Below are 15,637 nucleotides of genomic sequence, written 5' to 3'. Positions count from 1 at the left end.
ATTGTTACTGTGTTTGGTATATCGAGTATGTCACGGGTAGCTTGCCAGGCTTTGCTGTGCAGGCGAGATACTCTTGGTAGCTTGCCGGGCTCTCCAAGAGGGGCGGAGGAATCGAACTCGGGTGAGCCATGTTGGCTGTGTGCAAGGCAAACGCCCTACCCACTGTGTTACCCCTCCAGCCCAGTTAACCATTATGGAGGCAAAAACCAGAAGTGAAAAAATTGGAAGGAGGAGGGGAGAGGATACTCATAGTAAATACTCATAGAGGATACTCAAACTCTTTGATTGAGCTCCTCATGAAGTGTAAACATTTCATTAACAGAAAATCCAACCATATCTAGTGCTTAGAATAATTTCAAAAACATATGTATGTGGGATTATCATGCCTAGTATGTTGATAAATATAAGATTAGTGGGGGAGAACTGAATGCCAATTTTAATTATAGTTTTCTGATAGTAATTACGGCTTGTAGTTCTAATGCATATGCATGTATATTGGGTTTTGTAGATCTTCAGTTATTAAAAATGAATGGGTCTTTATTTGAACTCATTCTCTTTGTAATTAAAGAGAGGAACAAGCCATCTATTTAAAAGAGCAAATGCCTCAGAAATACGTGTATTATGAATTACTGCTTAATTATGGAAAGAGATTTTCTTAGGTAACGTGAATAAGATGACAAGTACTAAATCAAGTATTCTTAGGGAAGCAAACTCTCTTGGTGCTGCTATAAACTTTGCAAGATTGCATTTTCTGGACCCAGTGGCTTGGAATGCCTGCCCTGCAAATGTAAATTCAGGAGGTCCATTACGTTGCAGCCACCTGTGCCAAGCAACCCTTATTGCTCTGCTCTCTGATTTAGGCTATACAAGTTATTTCTTATCACACTGCAGCCAAGTGTGTGTGAGCATTATAACCAAGGGTGCAGCCTCTGGTGGTCATCACTGAAAGATATGTGAGTGATCAACTACAGAGTGTGTCATTCACAGGTGTTCAAGCATCACAAACTGATGTGCAGACTTGGTGAGGGCAGCCAAACGTATAAGCACCACAGCCAGGGATGTTTTTGTGTGTGTACCTCGGGTTATTGAAACAACAAAGCTAAGGTGGGAAAAATTGCATTTTCTTCATTCAGTAAATAATCTGAATTTCTCCACCAGAAATTTGCTTGAATGTTACCTTCCACACGCCTGATGGATCTCAGATAGTGATGCTTATCTAAAAGAATTCTAATACCTGAGTCCACTTGGTGAACATTTGCATGATATGAACGCTCCGGTTAGATTCATTCCCACAGATAGCACATACTCCGAAATGAAATTGGTATCTTTTAAGTTAAATTTTATTTCACGAGAGCCTTTAATAGTATCTGTAATCTTACGTGTTTCTTTACCGCTCTTCGATTCTTCTCAAAGATCAGGTCAGGAGCTGTGGGATAGAGTTCATGCCTGGCTTGAGCAAAGCATAGAATTTAACATCTGGCAAGGATTCCTGAGTGTTTGTTTTCACCTTTACGCCCCTGAGAACCACCAGGTGGCCCTGAAGGTCCCCACTACTGCCAAATCCTCAACACTGCTGGGTGCATAGATATAATTATTGACTGACAGTTATTTCCACCAACTGAAAAGTAACTGGTCTGGCTGGTGTCTTTTCCCTTTTTTGGCCCTTTCCACATGCTTGTTTTCTCATATACTTGAGAGCTGTCTCCCCTTCGGGGATACTATCTGAGGTCCCATTGAAAGAAGGAGGGGAACACCAGGTTTAGGTGATTTAATAGGAAAGGTGAAAACTTTCCAAGAATCTCCAGCAGTATTCTGCTGGTTTTCCTGTTGCTTTGTGTGGTAGCAAGCATTTTCAAGTTCTAGGGGGAAGGAGCAGGGCAGAGGGGATTGGATAGTAGTGTGGCATCAGCCAACAACATTTAGCATGCAGTTGTTTTCCTTCTCTTCCACTCCAACCTCCAGTTATGATACACCAAAGTGGCAGGGGCAACAACTCAGTGACAGCAGAGATCACAGGAAGGGGCTTTAAATAGAGAATGGGGACCCCTTCACTCTCAGAAGAAGAGCCCTGATCCCAAGAATCTGGGGCAAATCCCCATTGTTTGTATTCTTTTTTTTGTGGGGGGGGGGGGGGTCACACCCGGCGATGCTCAGGGGTTACTCCTGGCTCTGCACTCAGGAATCACTCCTGGCGGTGCTTGGGGGACCATATGGGATGCTGAGAATCGAACCTGAGTCGGCCGCGTGCAAGGCAAACGCCCTCCCCGCTGTGCTATCGCTCCAGCCCCATTCTTTTGTGCCCTCTTCACTGCGTGGACAAATGCAGATGTGGTTGTTGAGTAAAACTGCAGAGTGGGGAGACTAAAGTACTGGAGTACTTAGGAAGGACTCAGGTTTCTGGAGAGTGTTAGGCTTATTTTAAGGAAGAGGGAGATCCAGCAAGACTCCTAACAGCATATGAGCTCTATATATTGTTCATTTGTTCAGCTCTGAATTATGCATGACCCCAATTGCTGCAGACATTGAGAGGTGAGCTTCTAGGTAAGATAACAGCTCAGCATTCAGACTGGCCACTAGGTGGCGCGCACAAAGGTTAGCTCCAAATGGCAGGGGAAGGTGGGTTTTCCCCTCACTCCCCACCTCCACTTTATTTCAACACTATGGTTTACAAAGTTGTTCATGATAATTTGCCACAGGCATTCAATATTCCACATCAGTCCCACCACCACTGTCACCGTCCCTCCACCATTGTCTACATTTTCCCAACCACCCCTCAAGCCTGCCCACACAGCAGGCCCACAATAATTGATTTTATATTGCTTGTTACAACTAACTGGCTAATGATCAAAAAGTACTTCGATAAAAGAAAATTTGTGAAAATTGATGTATCTCATCAAGGGGACATTAAGTTCTTGCTTGAGGGTTTACTGAACTAGTCAAGCCCTCTGTGTTAATGGGTTTTTTTGGTTTGTTTGTTTGTTTGTTTGTTTGTTTGCTTTTTGGGTCATACTTGTGCACTCAGGAATTACTCCTGGCGGTGCTCGTGTGCAAGGCAAACGCCCTACCTGCTGTGTAGCGCTCCAGCCCCTGTGTTAATGTTTTTGTTAGTCCAGATTAGTTGGCTTCAGTGTGACATTTCCAAACAATTTGTGCTATTACTGAGATGTTACTATTGTAGAGTTTGGATATGTTGCAGCTGTGTGCTCTAGAAAATCCAGAATATTTAACTGGGTAGTCTGGAGGCGTGGAGGCTGCTGTTGGGTTGTGAGTGCAGCTGCTGGTGCTTTGATAGAGCAGGAACTTGGCCCACTCCCTTCTCAAGGCCACATCAGGCATCTCAGCAGGGATTGGGTATCCGAGAAATTTTTGCAACTAGTTGATCTCTTTAGAGATTTAATTATTAGTCTCTGTATCAGGTCCCATAGGTGAGCTGTCATAGCTGCAGCAGTGGGATGTGGGTGTGGTGGGAGAGAGGGAGAGTGGAGGCTTCCAGGCATTTGGGGAGGTGGGGGAATGTCACCCATTTGGACTCCGAAAAGGCCCAGCCCCCCCAAACCCTGTATACCTGAAATTTTTGGCAGATTGGCATCTCTGTAGAGCTCACTCATGAGCCAGTGGAGTCTGGCCAGAGACTTGGTGGCAGCTGTTGGGGTGTGAGTGCATCAAGGAAGTTTTGAAAACAGAACTTCTGTTGGAACCACAGTCCACACAAGAGGGCAGAAGTTGTGGCCTAATCTAGCTTGGGAGACAAGAACAAAAATTTCACATCCTCCTGGAGGTCTTAGGGATAACAAAAATCTGATATAATATTCAAAAACATATATCAAATATCAGTAGGTATAGGAAAGAAACAGGACCCTTGGAGCAAAATCAAATGCTACTAATCTCTGGGTAATGTTTTATAATTATTTTAAAAAAGACTTTAAATAGGCATTATAACCATACTATTAAATGAAAATTTTAGAGTTGAAAAATAAAAGTACCAAGATTAAACTTTTCACTAGATGAACTCAATGAAAAAAATGTAGCAGACAGAGGAAATAGCTGTAGATGAATAGTAAGCATCCAATCTAAAAAGCATAGAGAATAAAAGAGGAAAAAAAAAGAGAACTGATAACAAAATAAATTAAAAATCCTTTGATCATGGGCACAGAAATTCTCAACAAAATAACATCAAGTTGAATCAGCAGTGTATAAAAAGAATGAAACATCTGAGCCAGGCAGGGTTTAATCCCAGGACTATAATACTGTTTCAGTAATGAAAACTCCAAGTATACTATCAGGTTAATAGTTCCAAAAAGAAAAATGGCACGATCATATCAATTGATACCAAAAAAATCTATATTCAGCATTCACTTAAGCTAAAAATAGAGGGGTCTTGCTCTCATATGAGATTTTAATTATTAACTATATTGATCAAGTATGTGGTCTGAACAGAGAGATAGATGCATAGCTCAATATAATAGATTAAAAGTTTCCAAAGAGACCCATAAATAGGGTCAATTGACTATAAAGATGCAAAGGGAGTTCGATGAAAATAAATTTTCATCATATGTAACAATTGTATATCTATATGCAAACCCCACACACAAAAATCTTGAACTATAATGCACTTTAGTCACATTAATACATGCAAATTAATCTAATATTGCATGCAAAAATATGAAACTTTTAGAAGATGACATTAGAGAACATCTTCATGTCCTGGTATAAATATTATTGGGGAGTGTTGTGTTTGGGATTCGCCCTGCAGTTTTCTGACTACCCTGAGCTATTTTTTTTGTTTTTTTGGGGGGGGAGTCACACCCAACAATGCACAGGGGTCACTCCTGGCTCTGCACTCAGGAATTACCCCTGGCGGTACTCAGGGGACCATATGGGATGCTGGGAATCGAACCTGGGTCGGCTGTGTGCAAGGCAAACGCTCTACCCCCTGTGCTATCGCTCCAGCCCCATACCCTGAGCTTTTTTTATTTCATTTTTTATATTAGTCACAGCTGGTTTTTATAGTCTCTGAGTCTTGGCCGCTGATGGGATTACACGGCGCCAGGGGGCCAGTTGGTGGGTGTGACCCCCGCCTACTGGAATTTGGAGGATCTGGGTGGAGGATGCTCGGCCCCAATCCGAATAGCCTTGGAGAGAAGAGAACAGCTTCCGGAAGAGAACAGTGCAGTCTCCTGCCCCCGCACCTGGCTGTCCTCGCCGGGACTTGTTGGAGGGGAGCGGGTTGAGCTCTCCTTCCCACCCCCCCACCCCCCCACCAGATCTCCAGCAACCGAAGATCTCCAGGACCAGCCACCACAATGCTGAGACCACTCTCCGCACACATGAAGGTACTGGCAGAGGGACAAAGCCACGCGGGTTCTGGGGCCGAGATCTCCAAGCCTACTCGGATTGGGGCCGAGCATCCTCCACCCAGATCCTCCAAATTCCAGTAGGCGGGGGGTCACACCCACCAACTGGCCCCCTGGCGCCGTGTAATCCCATCAGCGGCCAAGACTCTGAGACTATAAAAACCAGCTCCCGGAAGAGAACAGTGCAGTCTCCTGCCCCCGCGCCTGGCTGTCCATGACATCTTATTATGACATCTTATTATCTCATTCCTACTTTGGACAAACTAGCAGGCTACCGAATGTAACCTACCCACACGGCAGAGTCTGGCAAACTCCCCGTGGCGTACCCAATATGCCAAATACCAGTAACAATGATGGGTCTCATTCTCCTAAAGAGCCTTGAATATAGTCTCAGGGCTAGGATGAAGGAGACGTTACTGGGGCCTGCTCGAAGCAATCGACGAATAACAGGATGATTTGTGATTGTGTGATTGTGGTATTAGTCACAATTAAATTACAAAGTTATTCATGATTGTGTTCCAAGCATACATATTTCAGCACCAACCGCTTCATCAGTGCCTGCTTCCCTCCACCAATTTCCTCCATCCCCCCAATTTGCCCCTTCCCACCAGTCTGCCTCTACAAGGGGCACTTTCTTGTAAATAATGTTTTTGCATCATAGTTTACTGTACTGTTGCCCATAGGGTTTCATACATAACACTTTACCACCTTTGCTCGCTCCCTGCCCTATCTCCAGCCCCCTCAAGTGGTATGTATCCTACTGATTACAACTTCTGTGTTCTGTTTCCATTATCTTTGGGCATTCATTATTCCCTCCTTACATCCTTATACACGGCAGGTGAGAGAGATTATTCTGTGTTGGTCTCTCCCTCAGACTAACTTTATTCAGCATGATACTTTCCAGGTCCCTCCATGTAGCTGAAAATTGTGTGACTTTAATCTTTTCTTATAGCCAAGTAGTATTTCACTGTGTGTACCAGAGTTATCTTGTCCAGTCATGTATTCTTAGACACGGGTTGTTTCCAGATTTTGTCTATTATGGATAACGTTGCAAGGAACATAAGGATGCAGATGTCTTTTTTCCATTTTGTTTTAGGGCCCATGGGGTATATTCCAAGAAGTGGGGTTACTAAGCCAAATGGAATCTCAATTCCTAGATTTTTTTAAAGTATATTCTTATTATTTAGAAATGTCCACATTATTTTCCAAAAAGCCAACATACCCACCAGCAGTGAATGCCCTTTCTTCTGCATCCACACCAGAACTGGTTGTTCTTGTATTTTTTTCTTTTTGGGTCACTCCTGGCGATGCTCAGGGGTTACTCCTAGCTCTGCACTCAGGAATTACTCCTGGGAGTGTTCAGGAGACCATACGGGATGCTGGGGATTGAACTCAGGTCAGTCACATGCAAGGCAAATGCCCCATCTGCTATATTATCACTGTGGCCTGTTCTTGTTATTCTTTTTGTTCTTGTCTCTGTGATGTAAAAGGATTCTTCATTGTTGTTTTGATTTGCATCTCCCTGATGATTAATGATACAGAACACTTTTTTATGTGTCATTTGGCCATTTCTATTTTTTTTTTTTTAGGAAGTTTCTGTTTATCTCTTCTCCCTATGGATTTTTTTTGTAGGAGTACTGCTATTTATTCAGCCACTGATTAGCTGATTGAATTGTGCATGAACGCCACCTTACTTTTTTTTTCATTTTTTATAATTTTATTTATTGAATCACCGTGAGAGCAGTTACAAAGCTTTTGGGTCTAAGTCTCGGTCATACAATGAAACACCCGTACCTTCACCAGTGCCCATTCTCCACCACCAAAACCCCCAGTATACCCCCATCCCACACCTTCCCCCTACCTGTGGGGCAGATGATTTCCACATTACTCTCTCTCTACTTTGATTACATTCAATATTTTGACACCAGACCCACCATTACTATTTGTGATTTTACCCCAACACTCAGATCTGCTGAAAAGGCAACAGTAAACAATTTGTTTTCTATTGCTGGTTATGAATGACATATGATGTCGCGTGGCTGCAGTAGTGGCCGGGGGATTTTGAAATTCCGAGATTTTAACACTTAAATCTGGAGGGATTTCTGCCAAAAGCCACTGGGTTTCAAGATCTGCTCCTGAGTCTCTGGGGTCATGGCCGTTGAGCAGCTTGATGAGGAGCCAGAGAGGCCATTCGTGGGCGATGACTTGAGGTTTGTTGGGGTGGGGAGGACAGGCCCGGCTCCACCCCATCCCGTGAGGCCCAACAAGTTTCGTCACTGCGGGCCCAAGCCTGACTATCCAATGGCCTCTGGAGGATGATGGACACCAAGCTGCCAAGAGGGAGCAGGCGGAGGGACAACACCCTTTCCTCCCTGGGGTGGCCAGGCGACAGTAACGTACTGTGGGGTCCGGACGCATTTCTGCCAGAAGCCACTGGGTTTTGAGATTTGTTTCTGAGTCTCTGGGATCATGACCGTTAAGCAGTTTGATCAGGAGCCAGAGAGGCTGTTCGTGGGCGATGACTTGGGGTCTCGTTGGGGTGGGGAGGACAAGCCCGGCTCCACCCCCATCCCGTGAGGCCCTGTGTGTCTCGTCACTGGGGGCCCAAATCTGACTATCCAGTGGCCTCTGAAGGATGGCGGCTACTGGGCCGTCAGGGGAAACAAGCCAAGGCAAGAAACCTATTCCCACCTGGGTTGGCCCAGCACCGGTAGCCTACTGCAGGGACCGGACGCATTTCTACCTAAAGCCGCTGGTTTCCAAGATTCATTTCTGAGTCTCTGGGATCATGGCCATTAAGCAGTTCAATCAGGAACCAGAGGCCTTGCCTCCAATTATATAGCTGAGCCGGAGGTGGTTTGTGGGTGTGTTTCCCACATACCTAACTTTTGGCCATTTACTTTCTTTTTTTCTTTTTTTTTTTAATTAATTAATTAATTAATTAATTTATTGAATCACCGTGGGAAAGGTTACAAAGCTTTCAGGTTTAGGTCTCAGTCATGCAAATATCAAACACATTTCCCTTTACCAATACTTTTTTTTTTTACCATGAAGAACCCCAATAAAACCCCACCCCCCACCCCTCCCAGTTCCTGTGGGGCAGATGAATTCTAGTTAACACTCTATCTGCTTTGATTAGATTCATTGTTTCAATAAAAGATTCACCACTATTATTTAGAGTTTACCCCCCCCCCAAATCAGACATGCTGAAAAAGCATTGTGACGTGATTTGCTTTCTACAGCTGGGTTCAAGAATTAAATGTTGGTTTTGGATTTCTGCTATTTTACTTATTGACCCTGGAAGTATTTATACTGAAAGTCAGATAGTTAAGAAATTGGTTTCTGTGCTCTGGAGTCGTGGCCGTGCTGGAGAGCCGCTAGTGGGGGGCAACTGGTGGCCTCGGTAGGGCGTGAAGGGCGGATCGAAACGCCCCCCTTCCCATGAGGTTTTAGTCGCCCCCACACCCCCGGCTCATACCTGCTGTCCACAAGGCTCCCATGTGGCCGACACCTTTCTTTCCAGAGGGAGGAGGGCAGAAGGGACCAACACCCTTTCCCCTCCGGGCAGACTTGGCCATTTACTTTCTTGGTAAACTTTGCCCCAAGTTTTTGGGGTCTGGCCAAAGGCACAGCAGCAATTTTAGGGTATCTGGAAGTCTGAAGGCGCCATGAGGCTGCTGATGCACTCGCCTCACAGGTACAGATTGACCTGCTGGCAGCACCATACCCCCAGGGGTTGGATTTTTTTTCTTGTAAAGTTTTATCAGTACTTTGTATATCTTGGATATTAATCCTTCATCAGATGAGTGTTAGGTAAATGCCACTCCCAGCTCTGTGCTCAAGGATTGAAATTCATGCAAGGCAAGCGCCTTAACCCCTATGCTAACTCTCTGGCAGTGCTGTAGATATTCTTATCAATAACATCAAAAGCACTGTATGTAAAAGGATAAATTGAAGTTCATCAAGATTAACATTTTCTCTGTGAAACACTCTATTAAGAGAGTAAAAAAATAATTGCAAATCACCAATCACACACAATGAGAATATATAGAGGACTAATTTCTAGAATGTAATGAGAACTAAATTTAATTGTTAGGGGCTGGTGAGATAGTACAGTGGGTAGGGTGCTTGCCTTGCACTTGCTGACTTGCATTCAATCTCTGGCATCACATATGGTTCCCTAAGCCCCACCACAAGTGATCTCTGAGCACCACTGTGTATGGCTCAAAAACAAACAAAAATTCAACTGTTAGAAAAAGAAAACATTTAAAACATGAGGGGAGGGAGGGAAGAGTGAGGATTTGAAAGGCTACTTCAAAGAAGAGTATTATGGATGGGGAAAATGCAAATGAAAAGCTGCTCGACATCATTAACCTTTAGAGAAAGGCAAATTGAAAACCATGCTGAGATATGACTATAAACACGTTAGACTAAACAACAATCACTCACTGCGAAAGATGATACCATGTGTTTGAGTTTGTGGAGCACATAGAACATTCATACTTTGCTGGTGGGAATATAGTAACATGTGGGAACTCTATAATAACAGTTTGGCTGTTTTCTATCAAGCTAAACATTTATTTACCGTATACATTAGTCAGGACAATTGGCACAAGATACTACAGACTTGCTGGCTGAAATAACAGGAATTTGTTTCTAACTTGTGGAGATTAGGAAGTAAAAATCAAGGTGCCCACTGGTTGAATTTTCAGGTGTTGGCTAGAGAGTAGGTACAAACTGTGTCTCTTATCAGGCACTAATTCTATCATTGTGGCCCCAGCTTCATAACCTCAAGTAAACCTAACTGCCTTCTAAAGTGCCCATCTTTCTGGATCTGAGAGAGACAGTGATTCAAGGGTTACTGCTCATTCCTCTATGGAGCTGACCTTGCGTCAGTCCCTAGAACCACATGATTCTCTGAGCTGAGTGCCACTGGAGTGACCAGGTCCTGAGCTGCACTGCATTCTCAAGTTCTTCCACTGAACTCCTGGCCCAGTTGACCAAGAAGCCCTGGGAAGAAGCCTTGGGTGTCCTGAAAACCACTTGGGAGCCCCCCAGCCTGGAAAAGGATCTATCTTCAAATACCACTAGTTTGGGCCTAAGGCTTCAATGTATCAACTGGAGTTGTAAACACATTTAGTCTGTAATCCTGGGAGAGGAAGCCGCAGTTCCCTCTTGCCAGCTGCTCTATCTCTCCCCCATGGACCTAACCACATACTTCATCCCCAAGGTCCTGTCTTGACATTCCAGGAATTCCCCAGGACCTTAAAATTCTGCCCTGGAGTTTAGGTTCACAGGGAGCCCGCAATGCCTGAGGCAAATGACTAGAAAGAAAAACCAGTAACTTCCTTACATCCTCTGTAACATTTGTCAATTGATCAGAAATTCAATTGATCAGAAAGCCTTTCAAAGGCTTACAAAAACCCCCCTTGCTTTTAACTTGGTCCTATACTAAGTTCCTCCCCACTTAGGGAGCTCCTTTTCTTTTCTACTTTCGAAAAAACTTTTCTACTCTCCAACGCTGAGCCTGAGCATCTTTATTTGAAAATACTGAAGAACCTGGGAATCGTGAATGAACAGAGACCCGCAGTCACAGCTCCAGCCGTGTCTGCATCAGTATCAGTACTTATGAGCCAGCAGTCCCACTTCTACATATTTATTCAAGAGGGATAAGTTCACACAAAAGACTGTTCATGGGCATTTATAGTAGCCTTTTTATAATCACCAACGACCAGAAACAACCCAAAAGTTCCTCAATGGTTGAATGGATAAACAAATGTGATACCTACTGTAAAATAGTGTTCAGCCGTACAATGAAATGAAGTGTAGCATGCAGCAACAGGAACAAATCTCAAAGGCATTATGCAGAATGGAAGGTATGTAAAAGGTTATGTACTTTAGGATTCTGTTTATATTACATTCTGGAAAAGTCAAAGCCGTTTTAATGGGTAATAAATCAATAGTTTAACAGGTTAGGGATCTAGGAAAGTTGTATATATGTTCAGAGAGACTTTATGAAATGATGAAAGTATTCTATGTTGTGATTTTGGTGATAATTTCACAGTTCTGTGTGTTAAAACTCAGATATATGTTAAAACGTTTTGCCATATATTACTTTTTTTTTCTTTTTGATCACACCCGGTGGTGCACAGGTTACTCCTGGCTCTGCCTCAGGAATTACTCCTGGGACTATATGGAATGCTGGGGATCAAACCCAGGTCAGCTGAGTGCAAGGCAGATGCCCTACCCACTGTACTATAGCCGTAGACCCTATATTACTTTTTTAAAGAAGCAAGACTACAAAATAGAGAACAAATCATAAAGCAAATAGACAAAGACAATTTATTCTTTGCAAAATTATAAAATTGTAAATGTCAAGCAAAAATGACAAGGACAATGGAAATAGAAATTACTAATTTCAGGAATGAAAGCAGGAACAGTTTAACAGTTCCTAATGGCACTTAAAGGGGTACTTAGAAAATAATGCGAATAATTTTATCTAATAAATGTGACCATTTGCTTGACTTAGATACACTTCTTGAAAGACAGATGTTTCTTCCCCTTACACTGGCAGAAGGGAATCCTGTGATCATTTCCAGCAGCCAGGAAGGTAAAATGAGGATGTGACAAAGGGAGATAGAACGGTGTGGAGAGCTTACCTCCCTCACAATGCATTACCTATGAAGAGATACATTACTGCCCTCTGAAATGAAAAAAAAAAGGGGGGGAGGGGCTTTATTAGATGTCAAGGGAATGGAGTGCATTGTGTAGAAAGGTGTGGACATGTGCCACAGTTAGGTTTTTACTCACTTGCAATCAAGACTCGATGCAGTGCATTTATTAGCCAAAATGAAGTGTTTTAAAAATCAAGGTGCCCCCCAGTGGTACTTGGAGGTCACATCCTGCAGTGTCTGGAATGAGAAGTTTGCACCATCTAGGATCAAACTGAGCCTATTGTTTAAACTCTCTCCCCAAACTCCCAAAATAAGCATTGCACCTAAGTGCCCAGAGGGAGATTTTTTTTAATTGAATCACCGTGAATTATAAAGTTACAAAGATATTTATGATTGAGTTTCATGCATCTATTGTTCCAAAACCAGTTCCTTCACTAGTGCCCACTACTGTCCACCAATGTCCCCAGTTTCCCGCTTGCTGCCCAGCTTGACTCCGGCCAGCACTTTTCTCTGCTCCCATTGTCCTAGCGTTCCCCTCCCTGTCTCATCCCCTGCCCCATGCCCCAGTGTCAAACTTCCTACTGAACGCCAGTTCTCCTGGTCCTCTTTCTATTGCGAAGTTCCCCTATAACATTTCTTCATATCCCACATATGAGAGATCATTCTGAGTCTGTTCCTCTCCCTTTGGTTTCACTCATAATATTCTCCAGATCCAGAGGGAGATATTTTTTAGCTGAACAGGAGAACAGAGAGTCCAAGAGCATTTGCTAGAGGGCTGGAGAGATAGCACAGGAGGTAAAGCGGTTGCCTTCTATGCAGCCAACTATGGTTTTGAACCCCAGCACTGCATATGGTACCCCATACCCCGCCAGGAGTGATCCCTGAACAGAGAGCCAGGAGTAAGCCCTAAGCACTGTCAGGTGTGGCTCTAAAACCATAACTGTATCACCGTCATCCTGTTGTTCATCGATTTCCTCTAGCTGGCACCAGTAATATCTCCATTCGTCCTAGCCCTGAGGTTTTAGCATGTGCCACGTTTGAGGCTCTTTCAGGGTCAGGGGAATGAGATCCATCATTGTTACTGGGTTTTGGCATATCTAGTATGCCATGGGGAGTTTGCCAGACTCTGCCGTGCAGGCAGGATACTCTTCAGTAGCCTGCCGGGTTCTCCAAGAGTAAGAACTAGATAATAGGATGTTGAGCAATTAGTGGCCACTCGCTTCTGGGAGCTGGGTTTTATAGTCTCTGGGTCTTGGCCATTGATGGGATAACCCGGCGCTGGGGGCAGTTGGTGGGTGTAACATCTACCTACTGGAAGATGGGGATCTGGGTGGAGGAGGCCCAGTCCCGATCCGAGCAGGCTTAGAGATCTCAGCCCCTGGTCCTGCATGCCTGTGTTCTTCTGCCGGTTCCTTCATGTGTGAAGCTAGTCCAAACCATAACAATAATAATAATAAATAAATATTAAAGAAAATCCTAGAAAAGATGATCCTTGGATGCAATCTGGTAATACCAAATCCAATGTGATTTCTTTATAATGTGAAAACTCTTCTTCCTCTTCCTTAGGGTATCCAACTCTCCCCTTTGGCAAACTTAGGTGCTCCAATAAGTTCTTTCCCCATGCCTTGTAGTACTTGTTATTTTTTCTATTCCCTTATGGATGATATTGTTGAAATGACATTGATATTGTTGATACTGAATTCAGTCAATGTTTGTTGGATAAATGAATCGTGTGCTGGTCATATTGCTATGTCACATGTTAGACATCAGAAACCACACAAAAGGGTCCAATTGTTAACATCAATGTCAAAGATTCAGGCCCAGCCTTGTAGAAATGTTCTAAGATCCTCAGGCTTTGGCTTCCTACTAAAGACCAGTTTTCCCATTCTCTGTTTCTATTGCCTTTTTGTAGTCTGCTGCTGTGGCATAAGCGGGGAAGGCAAAAAGCTTCACCAAAGCCCGGGAAACAATAAAAACTGTTTCAGACAGCCTCCTGGGAAGACAGGAAACAGCGGTGGCAAAATGGCCTAAGAACATCACGTCACAAATGTCTCATGTTCCCACATCTACAGAGCACAACATGTGTGTTTTGTGAAGACTGAGACCAGTAGTGCCGTAGGCCTGGCCACAGGAGACTTGTACTGGGTACTCTGTAGCTAGTCCCAACACTTGGGTGCCCGGAGGAACCCAGTGCTGTCTCTGGACTATTAACTCTAAGAGGACAACAGGGCTACCAGAAGGATTGAGATCCAAAGTGGTTGCGCTTGGTCCCTGACTTCCAAAGAGTAAGCTAGGAAGAAAACATCAGTGTGTCTTCCATCTCCGCTCTTAGAAAGTATAATAAAACAGAATTCTAGGTAAAGGGATTTCTGAAAATTTCAGTGTTGAACTTCTTTGTATTGCTTACCTTCTCCCTCTCCCCAAATAAACTAGCCTTAAAATCTTGAAATGGAACAAAATAAAACACTGCCTTAAACTAGCCTTTAGGATCAGAAAAGACAAGGAAGAGCTGCCAAGTTTGCCTGTGGCAGTAAACAAGTAGGTGAGTGAAAGGCTGAAGAGCTGGATTTCTAGAGCCTCTTAAATGAAAAGGGAAGAAGGGGCTGGGGAGGGAGATACTACAGCAATAGGGCTCTTGCTTTGTACACCACCAACCTGGGGTTCGATCCCTGGCACCACAAATGGTCCCCTGAACACCACCAGGAGTTATCTGTGAGCCACAGAGCTAGGAGTAAGCCCTGAGCACAGCGGGATGTGGCCCCAAAACAAAACATAAAAATGGAAGCAGCATCAGAACATTACTAGGGGATTTGGGGAGACCCAGTTACTTCAAGAGTCTAGGGGAGTGTTATACCATTAGCCCTTCACCTCACTGGCCCTCTCATTCAGAATACAACAGAGGTTGAAGCCCTCCTTTCTCCAACTCCCCAAAGCAGGCCCCAAAGGGCACTTTACTGAAAGAGGTAAAAAGCCAAAGCCTGAGGATCTTAGAACACTTCTGCAAGGCTGGGCCTGTGCCTTTGACATCGATGTTAAACAACAGGACTCCTTTGTGTGGTTTCTGACGCCTAACATGTGACCTAGCAATGTGACTGGCACACAATTCATTTATTCAACAAACATTGACCGAGTTCTCTATGTACCAGGCATTTGGCATTCAAGGACTAGGTGGGGGATTCTGTGGTGAACAAGACAAAGTCCCTGCCCTTGTAGAATTACGGAACAAAACCCAACTAAGCTAGGGAGCCAAAAAAGTGAGAAGAATGTCTCTGAATGCTTCTAAGGGTGTTTAGACTTGCGGGAGAAAAGGCAAGTCAGTCAGGCTGATGATCCCAGGCCACAGTATTCTAGAGAGCTGACCGCAGGGGCCCCGCAGGCCCATTTAAAGAGCTTTTAGGTCTTCAGGTAGGGAGAGCCATCAAAGCCTTTAAATGAAATGCTTATATTGACTATAACCTCCCCCCCCCCGCCCCATTATCACCTTTACAGCAGTTTTGATAAAATGTAAAGTCAAATGCAGAAGATGAACACACAGTCTGCATATACACTCAAAGGTCATTCTTTGTTAAAAAAAATAGAAGGATAATATCCATGGTCAGGGAAACCAGG

The sequence above is a fragment of the Sorex fumeus genome, unplaced genomic scaffold (genome assembly GCF_029834395.1).
Source record: "Sorex fumeus unplaced genomic scaffold, SorFum_2.1 ptg000128l, whole genome shotgun sequence".
In the NCBI taxonomy this organism is placed as follows: Eukaryota; Metazoa; Chordata; class Mammalia; order Eulipotyphla; family Soricidae; genus Sorex; species Sorex fumeus.
Note: the sequence above shows the minus strand (reverse complement) of the source record.